The 26,227-nt window shown below is 38.4% G+C and overlaps 1 long non-coding RNA gene across 1 annotated transcript; it reads left to right on the top strand.

Moving 5' to 3' along the window:
* The first annotated feature begins 12,316 nt into the window (after positions 1-12,316).
* Positions 12,317-20,715, top strand: LOC114160170 (uncharacterized). Its single transcript, XR_003598734.1, has 2 exons — positions 12,317-12,505; positions 20,629-20,715. It is a non-coding gene; the product is annotated as an uncharacterized LOC114160170 (long non-coding RNA).
* The last annotated feature ends 5,512 nt before the right edge of the window (positions 20,716-26,227 follow it).

Here is a 26,227-nt window from a genome sequence, read left to right as displayed (position 1 = left end):
TTCAGTGAGTTTCTCCATATCCACTGCATATCTGCCATTTTACCATCCAGACAGAAGCTCTCAGACGAGGAGAACAGGGAAGAGAAGAAGACATTAATCTTATCCACAAATGGAGATGTTATAACAAAGAGAGTACCACACTCACCCCAGGGATTTTAGGCATTTGGATAAAGAGAAGTAGATCTCTCTCTCTCTCACCTCCACACATTTAACACACACTCTGTCCATTCAGCTCCTGAACATAGCTTTCTTTTCTCCGCTGTGTGAGTTCATCATTCAGCTGTAGCTTTTGGATGCCTCCACTGAAACTCGCTGCTTTTACAACATAATTGGATGTGACTACATATGAGGCAAATTGAGATTGATTTGGAAACGGGTCGATATCAGTAAGTGACCAGCCGTGCTGTGTTGCACAAAGCGCCCGCAGCCTTTCCCCACACACACACACACACACACACTTCGCTGCGTGTCCCGCTCTCATTTTGAACCACAACATCTTAACCCACTCCCGGGCGTCTGCATGGGCTTATTAGTGGATGATTGGGGAGAACGGAGGTGGAGGAGCAGCAGCCATTACAGGAACCACCTGCTTTCTACACATCGCATTACTCAGCCTCTCGGCCATCATACACACTCTATACCAACCTCAATACCATCCGCTTAAAAGCCCCTCTCACTCGCTACAACAGAAATCCAACTTTATGAGATTAAAGTGAGCGAGGTGCAGAGGAGAAGCAGACAGGGCCGAAGAAGAGGAGCGTGGTGTCCAGGGGAAATGCAGCGCCGCAATCCGAGTCCTTTTTTTTTTCGTAATGGCCTCTGATAGGCAGCCGCTTCATCTTCAATACGGTGGCAAACACGCAGCACAGTGGCAAGAAACCAGGGAACATAGAGGCGGGGATTCAACAGCTGTAAATAAGAGCTTTATGGGAGATGAAATGTGTGATGGCCGTCCACGATTTTATGCAAATGGAAGCACCCGAGGGCTTTGGTGCTTTCAAAGGAATGTGTGTGATGAGTGGATTAGCACACAAAAAAATTCCTGCATTAATACCAACGATGTTTTAAACTTACTGTTAAAGTCTAAATTCAAAACGTTGACTGAAAACAAAACGTTGACCATGTTTAGTATGTTTTTTTCCATCAAAAGCCCAGTTTCCACCAGTTTCTGTGTCTATTCACTGCCACTGACTGAACTACTGCTACTATTTTCGTCTATTTGTTTCTGGCCACATAAAGAAGCCAAAACCACTTTTATCTTGGCAGGCAACATGTCTGAATTTGTCTAACTTTATCTGCAGGGAAATTCAAGCTCAACTGATCCGTACACGCCGTCATATTGATATAAAGTAATGTTTATTGTTTTGTGTACTAATGATTTTTCTGTCTCATTTCAGTTTCACACTTCTTTGCTTTAAATCCTCTTCAAATACAACACTGGCCCGTTCTTTGACGGAAGTGATGCCAGACATTTGCTGGAAGAGCACATTTATTTTCAGGATTCCTGCATTTGAAACCTTTAATGACAAAAAAAAACCTCCTGAAAAATTGGCGACTTTAAGCGATGCCGACAGGAAGAGCGTTGGGGAGCGAGGAACCCACCCTTCCACAGAAAGTACTACTATTTTGGAATAAAGAGTTTCCTCTTCCTCATCTGACATCCAGGGTGTTTAGTATTATTTCTCAAAGAAACTTAATCCTTTCGAATTATTATTGCAATATTCATATCTGACATAAACTGAGAAAATTGGCTATGATAGTTCGATCAAAAACAACAGAAGCAAACACATGAATGTGACACCATATGTCTGGCACAAAATTTAGAAAAACAAAACCTCTAGAGTCAGGTGAAGGGTAAGGTCAGATTAAATAAACATGACTGTCACCGTTTTCCCACCACCGAGCTCAAAAGACAGAAACAAATCAAATTTTTATCCTTCAAATCTCTTGACCCTGAACATGGGGATTGTTTCGATGGTGGTTTATTGAAATAATAGATATCAAACATAAGAACACTGCAGAAATACAAAATCTAACCAAGTATCTTTGGTTTGGTATCTTGAAACTTTTCAGCAAAACATATGAGCTTGTTTTACATCAATAGTTTCTTAATGTTGATTTTAAAAAGTACTGGTAGATTATTTTACTAATAACACGAGGAAGATGTCTAGCAATAAGTGAAATAATCTGCAAGTGGAACTAGTGCTTTCTAATCAATATTAAAGTATTATGGAATCAACCATTTCTGATTTGGTCCAAAAACAACCCCATCCTGTGCCCCCCACAGGCAAAATGTCAAGAAAAAAAACCCGAGACGTTTTTTTGTTCACACTTGGCTTGTTTCCATTAAGCAAATTTATTTTTGAATTGTCAAATTGGGTAATTACAGCTCTGGGAGAAATTAAGAGACCACATAAAATGAGTTTCTCTAATTTTACTTTTTGTAACTATATGTTTGAGTAAAATGAACATTATTTTATTCTATGAACTACTGGCAACATGTCTCTGAAATTCCAAGCAAAAATTTAGTATTTATTTGCAGAATATGAGAAAAAGATGCAGTGATTTCCTACCTCAAATAATGCAAAGACAACACGTTCATATTCATTTAGAAACAACAAAACTAACGTTTTAACTCAGGAAGAGTTCAGGGAAGAACCAGGAGGTTTTCAATGGGGTTCTAGTTTTTTCCAGAGCTGTATATTTAAATTTTTTCCATATACATGTAGTATATTATATGGAAGAGCAGTAATTGTTAGGTTTAGATAAATATTCTGCTTAGAACTAAAAAAAAAAAAAAAAAAATTATTTTTCTCCCTTGGCCACCATTTTGACTTTTTATCCACATTTAAATCCAGAATTATTTTAAATAAATTGCATTTCCACTGCTACCAGATATTAAACGGTGATTTTATCATTACTCGTCTCCTTTTGCCTCTGACTACAGACCGCTTGCTGAGGAGATGAGGGTCAACAACAGCATGAGAGTCCAGAGATAAAGTAGCCTTATTTTTACATCTAGCAGCGCCGGCTGTGATGGACAGTGCCAAGGTGCAGGAAAGTTCCAGCGCCACGCTGTGATGAATGGGTCCTGCGGTGCGTCGTGACTCACTCTGCCTCAGGCGGGCGCCGTGCCCAGCCCCACTTCCTCACTCTTGGATGGTTCTGTGCCTTCGCTCCTGCAGCAGATGAGTCACAGGGGCTGATACAGTATGAGATGGAAACACGGAGCAAGACAAGGGAATTAATAAAATAAAAGAACAAGGAGCTCGCCATTAGCTCTCCTCCCCAGACCTAAGCCCCTGCGACACACACTGATGGCACACTTAATTTAATTTAGGGTTTTTAATCTAAGAAAAGGGAGCTTCGCTGTTCAAGCCAAGGCTTTCAGCTTCCTGGGGATTTCACATTGGTATAAGAACTTTCTGCAGGTGTCAGCCACGATGGCTTCAATTTATAGGGTGGTGGGCACAAGTTTGACTTTTATGCAAGAAAATGAGCTAAAACTGCTAGTAATGTGACTGGAAAATGGAGCAGCTGACAGCCACTCAAACCACACCACCATTTTCTAAATTATTATTAATCTGTTGCCCTCTGCATGCGGCACGCGCCCTCTTGGCTTACATACATCAAAAAAAAGGTTGCGGTTTATTTAATGACCCCCAAGTCTTTGTTTAGTCTGACATTCCTGAGCCTGTGTTGCATTGTGGGTAGAGGAATTTCTCATTTGTCCGGCGTTGACTGAATGGCAGTGTTGTCCTCTCGGTGACACCCCGAGGATCTGCTGGGAGGAGCCGCACGGCTCATCTGATACTAATAATATCCAGCAGATATTTATCAGTGACAGCAACAGGTGATTACATTTACATCAAGCAATCACCAGAACCAGAATCTGGAAATATATATATTTAGAAATACTGCGACTCAAAGAAGTGGAGCTACAAACAGTGTAATTAAAACCATTTTTAAACCATTATTTACTCATCAATAAAGATAAATTATCAAAGTAGACAACGGTACAGAACCAGATATCTGCTGGGTTTCCCTGGGAAAACTTGCTAAGCCCGGTGGTTTGGGCACTCAGGCAATCATTCGTCCAACGGCACGCTGTGTTTTTGAGTTACTTTTTTTATTTTAATTTACAGGAAATTTGAAAATATCACTTGATAATTATGTGTCATTGGAAGATTAATATCTGAACAGCAACTATAAAGTCTGAAAAAATGCAAGCATTTTTTAAACACTTAAATAAATAAGGAATGCTTAGCCTGGTGGGGTTGCAAGCGAAGCCTGGTGGCCCGCCAGGCTTATAATACACTGGGGGGAACCCTGTATCTGCATACAGTGAATAAAAAAATACAAATATATTTGTGTTAAATCAGACTTAACTTTTCTTGTTTTGGTTTATTTAGAATGACTCAAATTATTGTTATTTGGTAAATGCCAGAAAATTGAGCAATAAAATTTTTCAGAGGTTTTTTTTTGTAACTTTTCTCGAATTTAGTCAGTATGAGGGATAACTATCTTTTAAAATGATAGTTATCCCTGATTAACTTGGGTTAATATGATACTGACCAAATATATGTAAACAATTGAATTAGAAATAATTCTGGTGATTTTAATTGACCTAAAGCTGGAAATATTTGGTCTAATTTAATGTTCAACAGTGAGAAAAAATAACTTGTCTTTTTATTCAGTTTATGTAAATATATCCACATTAGAATTCAGATTTTTTAAATGTGTGGTCTTTGTGCATGTCCATCTCATATTACCATGTGAAATGAGAAGAAATTAAATTAGTTTTCAGTCTTAATGAAAAAGGTGATGGAAAAAGATCAGCGACCGTTTAAAATTGGAAGAAGCACGCGTCGCACTCAGGCGCTACAGAGCATAACGATAGCACTCGCTAATTAGACCTGCAGAAATGGTGCTTCTCGAATCTGGGTCTGAAAAAACAGATGGGCAAGTTCTCACGACTTGGCATGGACTCCGGGTTATCAACGGAAATTCAAGTTTCTATCACAGCTGAGACTCTGTAAAGGACGATGCGCAAGTACAGCTTCTGCTGACGCCATCCAAAGGAATTAAATCCTGCAAACTGAATCATTTATGAATTATTCAATAAAATCAGCCGAGGGACACAAAAGATTGTGACGACATTCTTCATTTGGGTTAGACAATTTCTGAGTTTTTATTAAAAAAAAACAACCGTCATGCACAAATCTACTCAACTGAATGCAATGCCTGGTAAAAACTGAAATAGCATCAACAATTACACAACAAAAGACTGAATTATATGACTGTAATAGTTACAGTCATGCTAGTTTTCAAAGAAATCCTTGAACGTCTTTATTTGACCTTCACTTGCCTCATTTCTTTAAGTATGAAGAGAAGAAAACAATAATCAGAAACAACCAGACAGAAATACTATGAAAACAAAACTGATGACTGCGCTTCTACACATAAATAGTAAATAATTTTAATTGAAATTCAAATGTGTGTAATGCACAGCAAAAAGCACAAATCTTACTAAGTAATTTTGGTCTGGTTTCTTGTGCAAATATCTTAGTACAGTTGATATTGATGAAATATTACTACGCTGTAAAACATTTGAGCTGCATTTAGTTGTTTCTACTGTCTTCTACTTTCTAAGTCGAATAAATTCAGTGAGTTTTAAATTTTGTGTGAGTTTGTGACAGATAGACTTACAGTGGAAAGTTATGCTGGCTTTTTATTAATTTTGTCAAATCTCCAAGAGTTTTTAGGCTAGCACTTAAAGAACTGAACGAAGAAAAAGACAGGAGTGGGAACTATTTCCCAGAATGCTTTGCAGCATGTTGTTGTAGATGGAAACGCGTTACATTGATCTGACTCTTGTTTTATTAAGGCAAATGTTTATTTTTATGTCCTGTTTACACTAAATGATTCTGAGCCGAATTCATTGTGATGTTTAATAAAATTCATCAGACCAGAAATTTTGTTCATGCAACTTGAAACAAGAATTTAAATTATTCAGAAGTAAAATAAGTTATTATATTAACTTATAATATAAGTTAATGTATATTAACTTATATTAATATATAATATAAGTTGTTTTGCTAGTTTTTTTCTTGCATATTATGAATTAATTATTTGGTTTAAATTGCAGCATTAACTTAAAACCCAACTCAAGATTAATCAACTTAAAAAATAAAGTTTAGACAACTTGTCTTTTGTCGTTAAATCAACTTCATGAACTTTAATTTCTGAGTTAAAACCAAAACAATTTTCTTGTTGGTTTTAGGTGCATTTTTAAGGCAGCAGGTGGAATTTCATTTTCAAGTTAAACCACCTTCAGGTGTTTGACCGTGTGGTTCCACTGGCAGATTATTTCACTCATAATGTGGGGGAAAAGGTCTTATTAGTGAAATAATCTGCTAGTGGAATGAATACGTTTCATCAATATTCAAGATTTATTTACAGAAAAGAAGCTCATATTTCTTGCTGAAATGCTACTTTTAATTAAGTTCTGTCTTATTTTGAATGCACTAAGATGTTTGCATTAGAAACTGAAGCAAAAATACTTTGTAAGGTTTCTATTTTTATCAGCGTGAACAGTATTATATAAAATCCACGAGTGCTACTTAGTCATTCATCAAGTCACACTGCAAGTGGAGCCTTGTAATAGCCTTCTTTTAGTATTAATCAAGTCCTAACTTTTTCTTTAAATAAAATGTTCGTTTTAATAATCCAGTAGATTTATCAGCCTCCAGTTCTCTCACTTCCAGCACATAAGTCATTTTGTCACCAGCAGAGCAGCAGAAAGTCTCAGCGAAGCCGACAACCAGGCATGGATAACGTCATGAACAAAAAAATAAAAAACATCCAGGCATGTCTCAGTAACGCTGCAGTAATGAACGATCCATTAGCACGGGTCGGCTAATTAGGGGAGAGCTGACTGTCACGGACCTGAGCTTTCATCTGGCTGTTTGTTTGAAGGAAAGGGTGCTGCTGCAACGTGTGTGTGTGTGTGTGTGTGTGTGTGTGGGGGGGGGGGTGTTCCTGCTCGCATGTGCTCAACTGGTGGAGTGAATTACTCCATGACCAATAAGGAGAATGACAAAGTCTCACTGAGAGTGTGTGTTTATTTTCCAGACTGTTTGATCCATCACATTTAACTGAAACCTGTAAACCACGCACCCTTCACCCACCATCAAGAGAAAAAATAAACCCTGAGAAATGCGAAAATCTTTCCACTTCCTCCCAGGGCCTTCGCATTAGCCAGTGACCCGTGTCGAAACGAACCGGTTCCAATTCGAACTCCTTCCTCCCCTCACAGCAGCGGCCGATCCACATGCTCTAAATCACCAGGCCTGGGCTTGACAGCGTGCGATGGTGCTGAAAACATCTTTCCCAGCTTGACATTGTGACAGATCAGCCAAAGAATAAAACGCAAAAGAATACGAGCTTGGATAAAATGGTGGCAAGAGAAAAATGCTGATTATTTACACACAAAAAAAAATTACTGTCAAATAGCAGTGTAATAAGTTTGTATTTTCCTTCTTAGATAGTTAAAATCTACAATGGAGCGTTAGGGCCATGCTAAGAAGAAAAACACAATTAAACTACAAGATTAAAGTCATAATATTTTGAGAATAAAGTGATATTTTTAAAATAAAGTCATAATATTTTTTAAATAAAGTGATATTATATTGAGAATGAAGACAATAGTTTGAGAATAAAGTCATAATATTTTGAGAATAATGTTGAAATATTACGACTTTATTCTCAAACAGTTTTTCTCTCATAATATGACTTTATTCTCATAATTTTCTGATTTTATTCCCATAATTTTTCCCCCTAATGGTCCAAATCATAACAAATGTCCATCCATTTTCTGTTCACCCTTGTCCCTAATGGGGTCGGGAGGGTTGCTGGTGCCCAACTCCAGCTACGTTCCGGGCGAGAGGCGGGGTACACCCTGGACAGGTCACCAGTCTGTCGCAGGGCAACACAGAGACATACAGGACAAACAACCATGCACACACACACTCACACCCAGGGAGAATTTAGAGAAACCAATTGACCTGACAGTCATGTTTTTGGACTGTGGGAGGAAGCCGGAGTACCCGGAGAGAACCCACGCATGCACAGGGAGAACATGCAAACTCCATGCAGAAAGACCCCGGCCGGGAATCGAAACCAGGACCTTCTTGCTGCAAGGCAACAGTGCTACCAACTGCGCCACTGTGCAGCCCGGCTCATAACAAATGTAAAATGCAAATTTCTAATGATTATTTAATTAAGGGGGGAAATAATATTTTTCCAATCAAATTGTGCCATTTTATACTTTTTCAGATTTTACCTCGTGTTATGAAAATGCTGTTTATATCCAAAACAACTTTAAATAAATTTGACTTTGCATTATAGACTTGAATTTGACTCCTTGAAATTGGTCTCTGTCGCTTTAAGAAGCTCCTACTCTTTTCCGACACTCTCCCTTCAACATGTCATCAAAAACGATGCTTCTCCATAAAGTCCATTGATATTTGAACTTAATTTTCACTGGGAATTTTTGCTATGACATGACCTCTCAACTGTTACTAAAGACTTTCTCCACATTCTAGTGTGATGAAACATAAAAACAGAAGAAAACTGTCAAATAAGGTTTCATGGCACCATATAAAGTAACATGGAAAGCCTGAACACAGCACTTAAAATCATCCCTTAATACAGCAGCTGATTCCAAATGCTTACAATAATCAGAAATGGTGGTGAACCAGTGAAGAGGTTAGTCACATGAGGAGTCAATTGACTGTTTAGTCATTTTCCATAAATACTGTCTCAACTTTCAGTGCTGAAATTAGAGGAAACTCAGCCCATATTAGAGCTTCATTCTGCATTTTAGTTTCGATAATAAGCAGTAAATCCTTTTGCCTGTGCAGCAGTGCAACTGATACCAGTCGTCTTACATTTGTAGAGGATATGCCGTGAAAATAGGAGCATGGTGTTTGCATCTGCAAACATTCCTGAAGAAATAAATGGGTGAATAAGCATTAAGGCCGTCGTTGAAGCAACGGGGGAGCAGATGGAGAACTGAAGCGCTCCGTTTCTTTAGGGATCAATTCTTTCCCTCCAAGCCCAAAACCAACCATGAAACACATGGAAGCCATAAAAACTGTAGAATCAGAAATCTGGGTAAGGCTGCACAGAAACTTTGGACTGTCAGAGTACATGTGTCAAACTCAAAGTACAGGGGCCAAATGTGGCCCACTGTAGCTTTTTATGTGACCCTCTAGAGTCCAGTTTACATCAATTAGTCCCTCCAGTTTTCCGACAAATCTGCAAAACTCACAAAATCTACAGATTCTCACATTTTTTGACCAGTGTGAAAAAGATGTTCAATATTATTTAATTTTAAGAAATGCTTACTGAATGCAGAAATAAACAGCTATTTATTAATATTTTAACAGTTTAGTGGGTTTTATCAATACATTCTGGCACAACCGGCCCTTTAAGAACATTCAGATTTTCAATACGGCGCAAAATTAAAATGAGTTTGTCACCCCTGAGTTAGAGTATGCATAACTTAGCAGGATTGTCTTTATGTTAAGACAATCCTGCATCCCTGCTCCCTACATCCAGTGAGCTTTTATAGGTTGCTACAATCGATAGCAGACACACAGGGACACCCAGTAGAAGGAAACAAACGCACCCAGTATAATACTTTCATTCTATTGGCTGAGAGGTTGCCAGGCAACGGTCCTTTTCTGTTCCAAGCACAAGCAGAAAATGAGGGTTTGTTAGACTTCGACTTAGACTGACTTTATTGTCATTTTGCATGCACAGGGTGTATACAGAACGAAATTTCGTTGCATACGGCTCAGGACAGTGTTTTGAGCTTTCAATGTTGTGAGGTTTCTCCAGAATAAAATAAAATACAGTATAAAATATGAATATAAATATAGAATATAAAGTGCAGGAATGACAGTAAAATAGAAGTTATTTAGCTCTGTACATGTGCAAGGTATGAAGTGGAGACCAGATTTTAAGTGCAGTCCAGTTAAGAGTTCAGCAGTCTGATGGCAAGTGGGAAAAAGCTGTTTCGGAACCTGGTGGACCTGCACCGGATGCTGCGGAACCTCTTTCCAGAGGGCAGCAGGGAGAACAGTCTATGGTGGGGGTGTGAGGGGTCACTGATGATGTTTCGGCCTCGGGACACGCAGCGCTGGGATGAAATGTCCTGAATGGAGGGAAGGGGGGCCCCGATGATCCTCTCTGCTGTCCGCACCACTCTCCTCACGTTCTTCCAGTCGGAGGCGCTGCAGCTTCCACACCACACAGAGAGGCAGCTGGTCAGAATGCTCTCTATGGTGCTTCTGTAGAACGTCTTGAGGATGGGCGGGGGCAGGTGGGCTCTTCTCATCCACCGCAGGAAATACAAACGTTTCTGTGCCCTCTTGGCCAGAGAGTTCACAGTCCAGGTGAGGTCGTTAGTGATGTGCACCCCCAGGAATTTGGTGCTGCTGACCACCTCCACAGCCGAGCTGTTGATGAGCAGTGGAGCGTGGCTGGGCCGGTTCTTCCTGAAGTCGACGATCATCTCTTTCGTCTTGTCAACGTTCAGGATCAGGCTGTTGTCTCTGCACCAGTCCACCAGCTGCTCCACCTCCTCTCTGTAGTCCAGGTCGTTGTCGTCTCTGATGAGGCCCACCACCGTTGTGTCGTCCGCGAACTTCACGATGTGGTTGGTGGCGAACCTGGGTAGCGGAGATTTGATCCGAGCAGAGACAAGTTTTGAGCGCGAGGAGAAAGGTATGAGAAAGCAGAGTGAATATTTGGGAGAGAGCAGAAGTTTTGACTGCAAGCATTACACGTTTCGAGTAGAAAGACAAACTCCTGCTTTCAGACTGAAAATGTGTGCTCTCGAATTATGGCAGAACAATTCCCCCATAGTTGGAAGGTTGATTTAGCAATAACAACTCTTTAATGCATTTTCATGCACCACAATTTGTAAGGTAGTAGTATTTTTTATGTTTGTTCTAAATTAGCAAAGTATAAAGCTAAATGTTGGTACTCCATGTTTGATTCTTGTTCTGGGTTGCTAGGTACTCCATAATTTATAAACCAACAGGACTTCCTCCAGGTCTTGGTCCGACATTAGGCCTGTCTTTACCGTATTCCCCCGTCTCCCATGGGAAATAAAATTATGGAATCTGTGTGAAAGCATAGGGCTCCAGTAGGTCAAACAATAATGTCAAACCTTTTATTACAGAGGCGAGTAGAAAACCTTCAAGACGGGCTATGTCTTTAAGAGATTAATTATTCTGTTTTCCAATGTAACCCAAGATGTATTTGGGGTTTTGCAAGGGGAAAATGCAACCCATAAAAAAAAAGAAAAGCCTCCCATGTACTTTCCCTTTCGCCCCTTACCAATGGCAGAACATATAAATACAAAAGGCTTTCATGGCACCATGTGGCAAACAGTTCAACCAAAGTGTTTGCAGAGTCTAATTACACCAGTGTAGTTTATCTTATCCTGTCTAAACAGATCTTGTTTTTGTCAAGGAAAAAAAAAAAAATAACTTGATACAGTTGGTGGGGAAAAAAAGAAAAAAAAAATTTACCGCCCATCTGACAAGACAGAGAAATCCATCAAAATCCACCACCCACACTAATCCATGACAATGCCCTTGGCTTTTCAGCAATCACGTTCATATGTGGGGGAGCAAAAGGTGCGGATAGGAGCGGAGCCGTGGAGCTTTATCCATGACGGATGTAAACCTCCTCCCTACTGCAGGGGGGAGCTAACCAGAGCGAGCTGACAGCTGGTAGTTAGCACATCCCCGTCTCCCAGGAACTAATCTCAGATCAAATGCAGCAGAGGTGAATGGATGGTGTCGCCATGATTAGTTATTGTGTTACAGAAAGAAGAAAAAGACGGCACTTTGAGGCCTGGGGGCTTTAAGGAGACAATGGCCTCCTGGTCCGAGACCAGAGGGGTTCTCACTGTTTGCATTAAAATAAGTATCAGTTTCATGATTACAAGCTCAGGTTACCTGTTTATGAAATAAACTATTCTTATCAGATATTTAAATTTTGAAAATGTTGTAGGATAGCGGTGTGAAACAAATTTTTGTTTTGGGCCAAATCAAAATCATGAAAGCTCTTAAAGGGCTGGTTATTGCAGAATGTAATGATAAAACCTGTTCACAAACTGTTAAAATATCAATGAATTCTTACAATTCTTCAATAAATAATACTATTGAACATCTTTTAGTCCCTCCAGGATTTCCTTTTTGCTATTTTTTTGTAATAAAAATCAAAGTTTTTATGATACTAACTTGGAAATATTTGCGATATTTGTGCTTATTTATGACGGTAAATGTGACTTTTTATACATATCATGGACTATAACCTGACATCAATTAAGGCTGAGGCAGCTGTTTAGTGCAAGTAAGAAAGTTTTGACAATTTTTGAGAAAAATCTGCAATAAACTCCCAATTATGTATTAGTGCAAAAAAAGTGCAGAGATTTGTTGATTTTTTAAAGTTGGATCAGAGCATTATATAAGAATTTAGCATGAAAGGCATAGCTTGCTATATCAAATCACAAGGTTAGTGCTCAGATGTCTGACATTTAAAAAAGATACATTTGTGGGTTTGCATGATATATACAGAAGTACTTAACTTTTGTACTTTTTTAAAATTTTGTCAGGCCACAACCACAAACATCTTATGATAGACAATCTCAATGAAGTGTTTAATTGTAAAAGGGAACAAAGATAAAGCATAGCGTCGAAAGATTTGAACAAATAAAAAAGTGGCAAACAATGGCATTCAGCTCTCACACTAATTAGTCTGCAGAAACACGGAGTGTATTTCTCTAATGGAGTACGTCTATACTAGGTTGTATATAGAAAGTTTTAATTTTTGTCTATTATTTGTAAAATAGCTTAAATTTAGTGATTGGAAGAAAAGCATCCAGGAACACTGCAAAAACACAAAAACTTACTAAGTTTTTTGTCTAGTTTCTAGTGCAAATACACTTAAAATAAGACAAAACTAACTTAAAAGTAACTTTAAGTTAGTTTTAACTTAGCTTGTTCTGAAACAAGCTATAGGAACTTGTTTCAGGAAATAATTGCTTAAAATAGATCAAAAGTACTAGTTCTATTGGCAGATTATTTCACTTATAACAACATACTTTTCAAAATGAAATAATCTGCCAAAGGAACTCAAACTGGGTTGCTAGGTAACGGGCTGGGCTTGGCTGGGGTTGCTAGGCAACAGCGCCACTGGAACTAGTACTTCTTTTTCAATCAACAATCAGGAATTATTGACTTAAAACAAGCTCCCATTTCTTGCTTAACAATTACTTGCATGTTCGTTTTGTCTTATTTCAAGGGCAGTAAGATATTTTCAATAGAGACTGAACCAAAATACTTGGTAAAATGTTGTATTTTTGCAGTGAGCAGCATTTCTGCATTGAATCCATGACTCAGAATGAGTAGGCAGTTTTAAGACATGATTATATTTTGATGTAAGCCATCCCATTGCAGCTCAAACTGCAGGCTTTGTGTAAAATCTCTGTACATGTTGTTCTGTTCCTCTTTGTAAGGCCAGCCTGGTATTAAAGATGAACAGTTGTAGCAACTCTTATCTCTTGCCCAGCCACTGCTTGGCTGCTATTACAGGAGCAGATCTCAATCGATGGCAGCACCCTGGATTAAATTACAAATTGAGTTTAGCAGGGCTGCTTTCCCCTCCTCTATTCCTGCAGTGTCCCCCTAAAAGGCTCCACTGCAGTGCCCTCTTCCTGGATAAGTTAATAAGGCAAGCCCACAGTGGATGCAGCTGACACACCAGCCTACACCGAGTCATTTGGACTGGGATTTCTCCGCCACACCCAATCAGTCTAAAAGTGGGAAGAGGTCATCCCCAGAACAGCCCCACCTCTGCACCCTTTGGCCTCCCACACCAATCGATCCCAGCCATTATTCTGATAATAATTGGATTAGATTTTTTTTGAGAGTGCATGGGTCCACTCACCTGGTTTACCTAAATGTTCATGCATTTGACTAAACTGCCGTATTGACCATGAGCATTGATTTTCTATTTTTGGATCTAGTCCTTTGCACCTATGGTCAAAAGCATCAACTCTCCCCAAAACAAAACATCCAGTTATTATAAAAAATAACGATTAAAAACCTCAAGGAGACTCAAACAAAGCTGGAACTTAATAAGACCTGCAGCTTTATCTGGTATATGGTTTATTTATTCCTGGTTAGCCAGAAATTTATTGTATAACACTTCCAGATAAATGCCTATATATGACAGTATGTTAGGTCCATTTTCAATACCAAAAAAGAGAGTAAAGTTTAGATAAAAAACTCTGAAATTATCAGATAAATCTCTGAAATGTTCAACTTTTCAAACTCATACATTTCTGAGTTTTTCTAGAAAATTTCTGACAATCAGAATTTTCTAGTTTTTTCTTGCATATTTTTGATTTTCCAACTTAGAAATTTCTGAGTTTTTTTCCAGAAAATTTTTGAGATTACCGTCAGAAATTTCTTCTCTCAGTTTTTTTCTCAGAAATTTACTATTTCGTTGTTTTTTTTCCATCTATAACAGCCCTAACATGTCGCTGTCCCATAGAGTTAGTTGTAGATTTAGGCCTTGTATGTACACAGCCGGATTTTTATAGAAATAAATATCTCCACCACATCATTTGGAAAAATAGTGTTGTACAGATAGGTTTTGAAAATAGTGTTTATCCACACGGATCTGCTGATTTACACGCAGAGCGATGTTTTAAACATGCCGAACCCATAGGGGGCAGTGTAGGACAAAGCTAAAACCTATGTTAGCCTATCGCAATCCCTCAAAACAACAACAACTTCCTGTTAGGAGTTAAATATGAAGCCAGGAGGTTCATTTGTGTGGACAGACAAAGAGGTTGAACTACTTTTAAATATCGTGTTAGAATACAGAATTAATGAAACACAAGACATTGTCAAATGGGAATAGAGCCAAAGCAAGTATGTGGATGTTGAACGACATTGTGCCTCTGCGATTATTAATAATAATTCTCGTGACATTGTGAATAAAAGACAAAATGTATAAAAATCTATTCAGTTTCCCAGATATCAGGCTACGTGTGGATTAGGCCTAAATTAAACTGGGGTTTGTGTGCAATAACAGAGTTCACAACGTGATTGCAGATTTCCCTAATTTCAGGCGTAAAGGTTAAAGTGAATTGCACCATGCTGTTGGAAGGTTTGGATGTTAAATTAAATTGCATTTAATTCTTGTTATAAACAAACATTTATTAAAAGCTGAGATCAAGTGGATGGTAATGAATTTGGCAGAAAAGAATGTCTTTCAAGGTTATGTCTGGATGAGGTTCGGGGTTGCTTACTGGAGGCGACATACAGTTGGTAGGCTCCACCACAGGACTCTAATGAGGGAGATGTAGTTAGGGTAATTACACCAAGGCTTCCCAACCATCAGAGTTAAAGGTATAGCGAGAATGAGCACCGATAGGAGTAGAGGTCAGGCAGGAGATGGTGGTGTTTATCAAAAAAGTGTGAGAAAAGTTTGTCGAAGCAGCCAATTTAGCAAACATTTCCCCACAGCGTCTAAACCACAGCCTGCTCACAGGTTGCACTGGTTAACCTCTTCTCCCAGCACCCACGCTGCCTCCAGACGGGCTGGGAAGTCGCGTAAGAGGGCAGGGTCCGCTCTCCCAAAACTCCCCGGGGGCCGAAACCACATCAGCCCACCACGGAGAAGTTGTGAGCATCGCCAAACACAAAGTGATGAAAGGAGGTTTTCATAAAATGAGAAACTCGACTAAAAGATTGCAGTGAAATGTTCCAGTTACTCAACAAGTAATATCAAAACAGAGAACAGATGCTAGCATTAGCCTAGCACTTTAGCAAATGGATGCATGTGTTGAGTTGGATATATTTCTAACTGTTTTGTAAAAAATGCTGGAACAAATTAAAGGAACATAATGACTTTCATATACACCAAATGAAACCGATGAAATGTAGTTTATTCTGAGATTTAAGGATCATATATGGTAATAATTTGAATAATATTTTAAAGTAGGACCGGACTAATATGTCCGTATCAGACACCAAAACATCCTTAATAAATAGTTATTTTGATTGCTTTGATGTGATTTCTTTATAAATCTATCCGTATTTTAGCAAACTGAAAATGGAAAACGTCTCAAACATTTACACAAAACTTCATTTTGTTTTATTCAATATGTATATTTGCTCAGTTATATCAAGAAAATGTTTCCTGACCAGTGAGAGCAACAGGATGAAAACTCCTATTGTCTCTTAATATTGGATTTAAGCGAAAGATCCAATGTGAATAGGTTAATATTAGATTTTTCAACAATTTAAAATTTAAACCTGTTAATCAGTGTTCAATTCAACACAATCCACCAGATTTTAACATCTGATTCAACAACAAGGCTAATCCAGGCATCTGAAATCAATAAGTATAGTCACTCATGCTCACTTTAAAAACAATGACGAAATAAAAATTTTTTATTTAGTGTAGCAAATTAGTACAATTGTTGAGAAATCAAATTTCTCAGCAATTCTCTTTTGGTTCATATTGAGTGAAATGGATTTGAAGGTTTAGAGGTCAGAGTCTGGACAGCAGATTTAGTGCAATTCTCAATTTAGTGAATTTATTCTAGAAGAATCCTTGAGGAAACATTTCTACAGACGCCCTGCTTATCTAAAATAAGCCCCAAGCCCTCTAAATATGTCAAAATCTAGGTTTTTAAAAATAAAAACCTAGATTTTTGCCTGATTTATCTGCCAGATAAATCAGGCAAAAAACATAATTAGAGCTTCTATTAGTCTAATTATGTTTATTAATTATGTTTTAGCTCGTCTAAAATTAGCTTACAATTAGCATTAATCTGCAATGTGCCATTATATGCATTTCCTGACCCAAAGTACAATATTTCAAAAGATCTTCCACAATTTTCAGTTCACATGAACTCAGATTGGTGCGTTAATACACAGCGACTGTGCAGAATAGTTGAGGTTTGAGTGAACTGAGGGGGAGGAAGGAAGACGAGACGATCTGTCAGCAGCGGGAGGAGATCCGCCAGTCTCCTCTGCTCAGCCTCAACCGTCTGCGTTGTCAGAGAACATAAAGACGAGTCAAAGGTCAAAGGTGGACACATTATGAGAGCGACCTTTAAATCTCTCGAATCAATAAGCCACTCCACTACCATATCCTGCCATGTTTGTCTTAGAAGCTCACCATGACGACCAATAACACTTTTATTTTTATAATTGCATGAGAAAACTCACAGAAAGTTTGTGGACCGCAGATAACAGACAAATTGAGCTGTAATTAAAGTAATCATCATTAGAGATGTTTGTTTCATCAAACCGTGTTATTATGTGGCCTGGTGAAACGGACATATTTGTCACTACCTGCACAGAGAAAGAAGTGCAAAAAGACTTAAAAAGTTCTCCTTTTTATGATCATCCTACTTTTCTCGGTTTTCAGAACAACGTTGATAATATAACACCTAGGTCATGACCGTATTAGAGCTGCTTTATAAGGAGACATGAAGGCAGGGATGAGTCAGGCTGCAGAAAGAGGTTGAAGAGGTTCTTCTTTTGTTTTTATATACTAATATTTGTGTAGCATATGTACATTAAAGCATATAATCTCTTATGAAAACTTAAAGGTATGAGAAAGAGCAATTTCGCCTTATTTTTCAGCTGAAAGGTACAAGAAGATTTTGCAGAAAGAAGGCTGAATGCAATCAGTGGAAGAAGTTGCAGCGCAGCAGGAAACCAGTCCAGAACCAACTTTGGATCACAGATTGAAGGCTCTTTAAGACGCCGGTTCACCGTGACCCTTGTTGTTGCGCAACACCCCCCCCCCTCCTTTCTGTCTCTACTCTCTCACTCTCGTACTTTCTCTTCTGAGAGGGGAGATGTGCTACCAGCTCTCCGTCTAACGGGTCCGTTGAGTTTCCTAAATCTGCTGGGATTTACCCTGTCCAGAACTGAAGTAAACTCTGTTTAAGCTGGTTTCGAGAAGCGATTCGCCTGGTTTCTGACGGCCTACATCCAGGTGTCCCACCCTTCTTCCCCCTGTGAATTAGCCAGACTGAGCAGCCTACAGCCAACTAGTTTCACAGAGCACACCTGTTAACGGTCGCTCGTTCTCTATTTTACAACTTGCATTTGTTATTGAACCAGGTAGGTTTTAGTGACTCGGGCGAGTCCCAAGGATGAGGTTTTAAATATGGGCTACCAGCAACCTAAAAACATTTTCCACTTTTTCCTCTCCAGAATCAAACATCATAGCTATTTTACAACCATCAAAGAACTTTAAGGTGACTCATTAACTGAATGTCCACAACATCTTTTAGATTTTCTTTATGCTAAATATTTTATTAGTAAGGCATTTTTGCAAGGGTCAGTACAGCTTAATTCAGTAGCAGAAATAATCAAATAAGTAAAATCAATCATCTAGTCTATCTTTCCCTACTGCTGACACTGAGAACTAAAAAAGGAACCTTAGAGCGAGACGGACGGAGTTTGGCGTTTCGAACCCCAGACCTGGCTTGATGATGAAGAAGGTGTGGCAGCAGGAGGAAGATGTTGATCGGCGAAGGCCAGGATCTCCGCAGGTCTGATGAGCCTCCTCTCCGCATGGATGCTGAGGTCACACAGGACTTGGTGCTGGCAGGAAAAAAGGCACCAGTTCTTCTTCCTTGTCTTTGTCTTCATCTTTGTCTTTGGGGTCAGAACCCAGCCGATGAGAGAAGTGCGATTCGAAGCCACAGATTGTGGGCCAGACGGGTTGGTCTCCATGTGCAGGACAGTCTCCGGCTCCGTGGCCCCGGCTCTTCTTCAGCTGCAGAGTTCTTTGTCCATCTCGATCTTGGCTCGAAGCTGCCCGGAGGATCCAACGAACGGTTCCTCTTTTGCACCCACCTTATATAGGGTTTATCCACCCCCCTGGTGCGCCTGCTGTCTGCTTAGACAGATGATCTCATATCCATCACTGTCTTACAGACATTTCCTGATGTCTGAGCCAATGTCTCAGGGTTGCTCAACCTCCTGTTTCCATATAAGGTGCTGATCATCTCGGCTCTCCTGTTAGTTCCCCTTTTTCCCTTCCTGTCACCTTTCACCTACCATCTACCTCCAACATATCAGTGATGTTTAATTGCAGTTTTACAACCTTTTACACCATTTCAAGTTTAATGTCAAAATCACATTTATATCACATTTATTTTCTTTAGCTTCTCTGATTTAGCATTCATTTATAATTTTATAACCATAACTTATATCACATTTATTTTCTTCAGCTTCTCTGATCTATCATTCATTTATGATTTTATAACCATAACTTATTAGTTACTCTTATTATGATCTTAATGTGAGTTATTACAGATGTTTTTCTGAAAAGAAACCAAGAATAATCTATTATTCTAATTATTTACTACTAAAGTTACAGTTACTTGTTTTTCTTGTAGTTCCCACAAATATAAGTGTAAGTATTATTACAAGTAAATCAATATTAATATAAGTATTTTACTTTGAATCTTATCAAATTACTCAAAATGTTTAGATTTAATTTTTTTAAACTTTCATGCTTTAAAATAGTCTCAGCTATTTTTATAAATCTGCAGGCTGGAAACTTCCTCTTTTTCCAGGAAACCTGCTTTTCCTGTTTAATGACTCTTTCTGACTGACTATGATTTCTTATGATTGGATAGAAAAAAGTAGAATTAAAGCAAAGTTTGCATGAGACAAAAACAACACACACAACTAGATTTATTTTATTGACACTTAAGTCTACTGTTGGGCCTAGATGTCACTTGAGTGATTCATTTTAAAGATAACTTTATTTATTATTACTGTTAAACTAAAATCTCCAGCATGGGGAAGTGGGATGAGCTCGGATTTTCTTGACACCCTGAAAAACGACGTGCAGGCCATTGTTCTGCTTCAGATTACTGCGGCTGTCAGGCCGGCTCACACGCGTTGCATCACAGGTGTGATTATACCTGGGGTTACAAAATACAAAATCATTCTAATATATCAGTAATGCTTTCGCCATGGCAACGCGTGGCTCAAATACATAAAACACGTTTCACACACAAGCAGCCTTCAGCACCAGCGAGGTGGTGGTAAGAGATAAAAACGTGGAGAAGTTTACGGCAGGGTTAGGGTAGAAAACAATATAACAAGCAACAGCAAACCTGTACGCCTAAACTACCTAGAGAAGGATGTCAAACTATTTTATTTTGGGCCAAATCAAGATCATGAAAGCTCTTAAAGGGCCGGTTGAGCCAGAATGTATTGATAAAACCTGTTCACAAACTGTTAAAATATCAATACATTCTTAAAATTAATATTATTGAACATCTTTTCAGTCCCTCCAGGATTTTGTGATACTTTTTGTGATATTTGCAAAAAAAAATCTTTTTTTGTGTGTTACTAATTTGGAAATATTTGCACTTATTTATGACAGTAAGTGAGACTTTTTATTATTCGCTGCATAGATCACGAAGGTTTTTGACAATTTATGGGAAAAATCTGCAATAAACTCTCCGTTACTATTACTACAAAAAAGTGCAGGGATTTGCTGATTTTGCGTGAATTTCCACGATAATTCTCAAGAAACTGGAGGGACTGACTGATATAATTTGGCAGTAAACAGCTAAAAACTGCAGTGATTTGATTGATGACATGATATTTAAGCACACTTAGTGTTTAGTCTAGAATCTAGATGCCACATAAATAAATAGATGCCGTGGAAATAAAAAGTTGCATTTACTGTCATAAATAAGCTTACATTTTTCAAAATTAGTATTTTTATTGCAAAAATCACAAAGTATCATGAAATGGTGCAGAGACTGAAAAGATGTTAAATAAAATTATTTAATTTTAAGAATTAATTGATATTTTAACAGTTTGTGAACAGATTTCTATCAATACATTCTGGCACAACCGGCCCTTTAAGAGCATTCGGGCTCTTGATTTGGCCCAAAATGAAAATGAGTTTGACACCGAAGCTCTTAGAAACATTTTAAAAGTTTTATTCAGTGTAAACAGTTTTATCTTTAAAATGCCAACACTTTATGCTTGAATACTTATTTATGCAATAAACAATAGATAATCCATCCTATCTGATCACATAAAACAGAAATGCATTGCTGTTCGATCAGGGTCCTAATGTTTGTCATGAAGTAGACCTGAACCATCGCAGTCAGCCGTTTTAGCAGATTTAAAGCCTGATCAGGCAAACAGTCATCAGTCTCTCACGTTGACGCCTTCATGGTACTAATTGGGCCAGGATGCTGTAATAAACTCACTGTCCCACACACACTGAGAAACGCTCCAACAACCGCACAACCTAAACACAAACTTTACTCCTTGATCCCCTAAGTATGGCTTTTTAATGAGATGGACACACATAGTAGCAATTATATCGCTTCTCGCAGTCTGTTGTGGCTACAATGTAGCTCACCACCATCAGCCTGTGAATGTGCAAGTGGAAATCCGAAACGACTGAATGCACCATGCAACTACACATCATTCAGCATTTATATCTCAGCAAAATTACAGTTTCTCAAATAATAATAAACTGACTGAAGTAGAACTGAAAACTACTGAGCTTTGGTTTATTTTTTGCAGAATTTTGTCACATTTGGATGTTTCAGATTATAGAACGTGTTTGAATTATAGACAAATAGATTTTAACAAACACAAAAAGCTGTTTATAAAATATGCATTCATTGCTTAAGAAGCGATATAAAAGAACTATGTGAATCATAAAATCAGTTCAGCTTGCACACTGCAGCACAATGTTACCAAGTATTTGTTGCCTAGTTTCCAGTTTAAATATATTAGTATGAGGCAAAAATAAACTTTCAACAAGATAAAGAAGCTTGTTTTTAGTAAATAATTCCTGATTATTGATTAAATAGTACTGGTTCCACTGGTGAGAAACATTTCTGCCTTCATAACAGCACGTGTGTCAAACTCGAGGCCTGAGGGCCAAATCCGATCCGCCATAAAGTTTTAAGTGGCCCAGAGAGACATGTAAATACAGCCTTGAAAATAACCCTTGTATCATTAAATAAAATGTTATCAATCAAATGAAAGCAGTTTTGAACAGAAGAAGATTAGAACCACAAAAGTATTTTTTTATTTCCTCTGAATTTACTAGAATTATTATGACTCTAATCTTTCTTCTACGATCAAAAGTCAAAATTCTGAGGAAAAAAAAGTCAAAATCTTTACCTTTTCTTAGAATTTTGACTTTTGATCACAGGAGATAAAAGCCAGAGTTTTTCTTTCCAGTGGCAGTAATCTTCCTCCGTAGTTTTCTGTGTTTGCCAAATTACATCAATGTGAAAAGATGTTCAGCATTATTTACCTATAAGAAGTATTCATGGAAAGCAGGGCAGCTATTTACTAAACTTTTAGAGGTTTTTTTCTGGGTTTTATCAATACATTTGACCACAACTGGCTACAAAGCGAGTTGACGGATCATCCAGGAAGTAATAAAAGACCATAAATAACACTGCAAGCCTCACTTGCTTCAGTTAGAGACAGTAATTATGGTGCAACAATAAGTAAAATATTCTGCTTCCTGATGAGAAAAACCTTTCAGAAAGTTTCCACATCTGTCGTAAAACTAACACGATCAAACTGTCAGTCAAACATGGTGGTGGCGGTATGATTGCTTGGGTCTCCTTTAGTGCTTCAGTATCTGAGCAAGTTCAGTAATAAACGAAACCAAAAAGGTCAACCCAACCAAGTTAAGCCCAAGCTCTCTTGGCTTTTGCAATGATTTGATGCCCTATCAGGTTAAAAGTCTAAAAAGAGATAAAACGGATGGTTGGGAGAGGCCTATTCAAAGTCTGAGATTTATGTTGCTTTGGTATGACCTTTATCAGACCATTTCTGCTCTATAACCTTCAGATGTGGCCGAATCAAAACTATTCAGCAAAGAAACGAGGCGAAATTCCTGCGCAAGCTCGTTGCCAGGTATCATAAACGTAATAACTGATGCCAGTTGTTGCTGGCAAGTGTGGCACAACCAGTTATTATGTTTAGGGGGCAATTACATTTGCATGTAGTGCCAGGTTGGTTTGCATAGCTTTTTCCCCTTATTAAAGAAAACATTAGCAGCATTTATCTATTTATGGGGTTTTTGTTCCCTAATGAATTTAGTTTTATGATCTGACACATTAAAATGTGACCAAAAAAAACCAAAAAGCACTGAGGGGGGCAGGTATTTTCTCTGAACTTTCTATCCTACGGTAGGATAGAGCTACGGGTTTTACAAAACATGTTCATTACATTTTTTGTACAAAATCCTTCTTGGATAATGAGATTTTAGGGCTTCTTGTCACTTTAAATCCAAATAAGCTGCTGCTGGCCTCGACTTCCCACCTCCCACGTTTACACTCGCATGTAAAAATGGCTGCAAACAGATGCGCAGTTAAACAAACACATCTTTGAAAAGCAGAAGTGGAACCTCCTGCACAACCAACAAAAATTCAGCAAGCGGTCTCTAAATGGTAAGTCAACAACATAACATTTGTCTTTTCCAGCAGCCATTGTAACAGCACCCGAGTGAAATTACCCCCACTTTCTTCAAATCTAACGAAATTGGTCTCAAATGTTTGTGCAGAAAATGTTTTTGTTTGTGCTGCTGTCATTTTAAAGATATTAAGAAATGTTTCCAGAAGTCATAAAAGGTTAACTAATGCTAAATGCCGGCATGAAGCCGAGTGAACACAGCTAGCTAGCTCCACCACCCTGTCTGTACCACAGAGGAAGCAAACCTGTTCCTTGTTGTTATGAATTAACACCACCACCATAACAGCATGTCAGCAGGCCGTGTTATGCCTAGCAGGGTCTAATACACCCCCAGCATCACACCTGGGTTAAATGCAGATATAACAGCAATGCTTAGTTGAGCTGTTGTCTGACTGACATAACGCACATGTGTCAAACTCAAGGCCTGTGGGCTAAATCTGGCCCATTATAGCTTTTTATGTGGCCCTCTAGATTCTAAATGTGCTTAAATTTTATGTTATCAATCAAATCAATGCAGTTTTTATCTGTTTACTGTCAAATTATATCAATCAGTCCCTCCAGTTTATTGAGAATTAGTGTGGAAATTCACACAATCAACAAATCCCTGCATTTTTTACACCAATACATAATTGGGAGTTTATTGCAGATTTTTCTCAAAAATGTTCAAAAATTTTTTTACTTGTACTAAACAGCTGCATCAAATGGACTGAACTTATATAGCGCTTTTCCAGTCATTTTGACCACTCAAAGCGCTTTACACTAGAGTCACATTCACCCAGTCGCACTCACAAACACACACATTTATACACCGATACGCAGATCGGTAGGCAATTTGGGGTTAAGTGCCTTGCCCAGAGGCACATCGACATGTGGCAGGAGGAAGCTGGAATCGAACCTACAACCTTCCGATCGCAAGACGACTACTCTACCATAGAGCCACAGTCGCCTCCATCAGCCTTAATTGGTGTCAGATTATAGTCCATGATCTGTATAAAGTTGCATTTACCATCATAAATAAGCGAAAATATCTCCAAATTAGTGCACATTGATTTTTATTACCGTACAAAAATATCCCAAAAAGTATCACGAAATCCTGGAGGTACTGAAAAGATGTTCAGTAATATTTAATTTTAAGAATTAATTTACATTTTAACAGTTTGTGATCAGGTTTTATCAGTACATTCTGGCACAACCGGCCCTTTAAGAGCATTCAGGATCTTGATTTGGCCCAAAACGAAGATGAGTTTAACACCTCTGACGTTCAGGTTCCACAGGTTTACTGCAGCACAGATTAATCTAATTACCACAGGTGAACAACAAGAGTCCACCACCTTACTGCAGAGCTGATTGCATTGCTCCAGTCCAGGCTGAAGTTTTGTTTCTGTCCTGAACTGCAGTGATTTAAAACTTGGTCGTAACCCCTTGAAGCAGTGAATGGCAGTTGTTTACGATGCAGTCAAATTGGCTGAGAAATCAAACACACATGTTCCAATTGGATGGCAGACTGTTGTGTTAACCAGTAAAGAACAATACCCGTGGAACCGGTTGGTCCATAACGCTAAGAATGAATCATCCTTTGAAAATTGAGCACATTAAGGGTTTTAGACGGTTTTCTGACCTCATGGTGACATTTCTGGACATTTCACATGGTTTTAAACTTAAAATGACTTGACTGGTTTATCTGATTTTTGTAGCAGTGTCTAGCTGCAGTGGATTGTCAACACATATTGTGAATTTTGGTTATTTCATAAACTGGATTTAGTATTTTGCTGTCAGAGTGTAATTCCTGTTATACTTTTGGTCCCTTTGTTGGATTTGTGATTGTCATTCAGTGATTTGTTGTCTGGTTGTTGGTCTGTCTTGTCACAGCTGTGCCTCATTTACCAATGACCACGGCTGCCCCGCGTCTGCGTTTCTTCCCTCAAAGTCAGAAAACCTGATGTTTTTGGTGTCTCCGTCACGTCTTTATTGGCTCTTGGTCACTGCGGTTGTGAGTAATTTCAGTTAATTCCTGCATTTTGCTTTTTTGATGACTTCTGTGCATGTTTTGAGCCCTTCGCTTTAACTGTGTGGCAGACAGGATTTGTCTCAGTTTAAAGAGAAAACTGGATCTGTGATGGAAGTAGCTTGAACCAACTCTCAACTCAAACGCTTAGTAACGATCGATGTAACTTATGTTTATAAACATTTAAATCATTCAACTGTTGAGTTGAATGGTTTATTTGCAAGAAAGTTTAACATGAGGCTTGAGCTGAAAAACAGAAAATGCCTGAGATTTTATGGGACATAAAAGCGATTCTGTTTAAACATGTATAATAACAGCCACTTTTGAGAAGAGTTGTAGATTTATTATGGGAAAACCTGATGTAGAACTACCCGCACTTTGACTATCTGGTAGTTAAACGTTCATGTAGTTTATGATTATCCAAACAGAGGTGGAAAACTCCCAAACTCTCGTGGTTATGCTCAAAAATCTGAAACTATGAAGTCAGAATTTGACGACGTCTTGTCAAATCCAGTATGTCTGCTGGATCTAGAAAATGAGGTAAAATGAAATCCAGTTCTAAATTATATATTTGCAGTTTTATTTTAATGTTACGTGTCTCAAAAACATGCAG

Source organism: Xiphophorus couchianus, chromosome 16, assembly GCF_001444195.1.
Source record: "Xiphophorus couchianus chromosome 16, X_couchianus-1.0, whole genome shotgun sequence".
NCBI lineage: Eukaryota > Metazoa > Chordata > Actinopteri > Cyprinodontiformes > Poeciliidae > Xiphophorus > Xiphophorus couchianus.
This window is presented reverse-complemented; position numbering and strand designations above follow the sequence as displayed.